This window comes from Callorhinchus milii, unplaced genomic scaffold, assembly GCF_018977255.1.
Source record: "Callorhinchus milii isolate IMCB2004 unplaced genomic scaffold, IMCB_Cmil_1.0 Scaffold16, whole genome shotgun sequence".
NCBI lineage: Eukaryota > Metazoa > Chordata > Chondrichthyes > Chimaeriformes > Callorhinchidae > Callorhinchus > Callorhinchus milii.
In genome coordinates, this window is record NW_024704757.1 from 9,569,098 (window position 1) to 9,570,875 (window position 1,778).

General features: G+C 40.3%; 1 non-coding gene across 1 annotated transcript; it reads right to left on the bottom strand.

Moving 5' to 3' along the window:
- Positions 1-733: 733 nt before the first annotated feature.
- On the bottom strand, positions 734-805 carry trnaa-cgc. The gene has a single exon. It is a non-coding gene; the product is annotated as a tRNA-Ala (tRNA).
- Positions 806-1,778: the final 973 nt, after the last annotated feature.

Here is a 1,778-nt window from a genome sequence, read left to right on the forward strand (position 1 = left end):
TGCCAACAAACTCTTTGGTGTGATTATGTATTCTGTGTCAAATTGGGGAAAGGTCATTGTGTCACTTGAGTGTGAGGTTAATGCGGGGGAAAAAAAAGGCTCCGAGCTGTTCATGTTGCCCAGATATCGAGGCAAGTAAAAATAAGGAGGGAGGGAGCCTTTGATTTCCTTTTGCTTCCTGTTTGTACTATCCCCAGCCAAAGAAGGAAAGAAGGGGAAGTGAAATAAATAAAAAAAACTATTCTGTATATAGTGCTTTATCACCTTGGGCATCGCAAAGCGATTTTGAGTTACTTTGTTACTTTGTCACTGAGTTACTTTGAAGTGCAATTGTGAAGGCAAATGTTCCCAAGCTCTGCCAATGACGCTCGAGAAGCTACTATTCTTTTGCCCACAAAATATACAGTTAATTCACTTTACAGCATAGTCTGTGAAGTGCTTTGAGACATCACAACGACTTGATAAGTTGCTATATCAAATGCAAGTAATATTAAGACTATATTAATAATAATCCTTTCATTTGATATAGCGCTTTTCAAGTCTTCTAGACGTCTCAAAGCGCTTCACAGAATATACTATAAAGTGAATTGACTGTATATTTGCGGGCGAAATGCGGCAGCCAATTGCGCAGTGTCCCACAAACCGTCGTGGATTGAGTGACCAAATTATTATTGTTTTTTTTTCTTGAAGGATTATTATCAGGTGTGTGGAGTAAGGAAACTTGCCCAAGGTTTCGCCCTGCCGGGAATCGAACCCAGGTCTCTTGCTTGCGAGGCAAGTGCTCTAACCACTGAGCTACAGGACTAAACTAAATTAGTAGTAAACTAGTTGTAGACTCGTGGATACACAATGCTTAGGGTAAGACGGCATAGGTTCAGTGGGTGTGAATGTCAATTTTAATTCAGGTATCAGGAAGTATTTCTTTACACAGAGGGTAATCAACCAGTGGAACAAAGTAATGATAATCTTTGCACCTGACAGAGCACCTTTCACTTTGGAGGTCATCCCAAAGTGCTTCACAGCATTTATTATAACGTGTAGTGATTGTGTAGATAGGCAAAGTACCATGGGATCTTTAATGAACCTGCAAGATCCAAAATACTTGTGATTGCGACCTTTGATTAAGTGTTAGTGAGAAAAACCGCCTTGGATAAATCCAGGCTATTTTTGGGATGGGTGGGTTAAGGGAAGGTAATCCTGGCTGATACTTGGTTGGTGCTTGTGTTCTCTAACTCATAGCATTCCGTTCTCTTATTCGCATGTAAAAACATTTCCAACCGCTGCCTTTAAGTAAATAGCCCGAAGGATTCACTGATTGAATTTTAATATTTCTAATCATGTTCGTACATGGAACACAACAGTGTTGATTAACTGAGCCGTCTTTCAGCTTCTTCGTTGGCTTATTAAATGAGCTTTTTGTCGAGTCTCACTCAGCTTGTAAATTCATAGTGGCTGCATTAACTGGTTGGCTGGAATGACAATCTACTGTAAATTTAATAGCTTGGTGCTCAGCACCAGTTTTCTTGCTGACAAGGTCAGTAAAGCAACAATAATATCACACCCTAAGGTCAGCACCTGTTGACTTTGCAGCCTTCCCCCAGTATTGTACTGGAGTGTTAGCTGTAACTGACAGGTGGAAAATAACCCCCAAATGTCATGGAGACATCTGATATGTACTGTAACTTTATAAACTTGGAAAGTTAACGGTTACGCATGCTGGAGCAGCAAAATGGTAACTACACTTGACAGTGCAGTGCGTTGAGACATTTTGACATGAT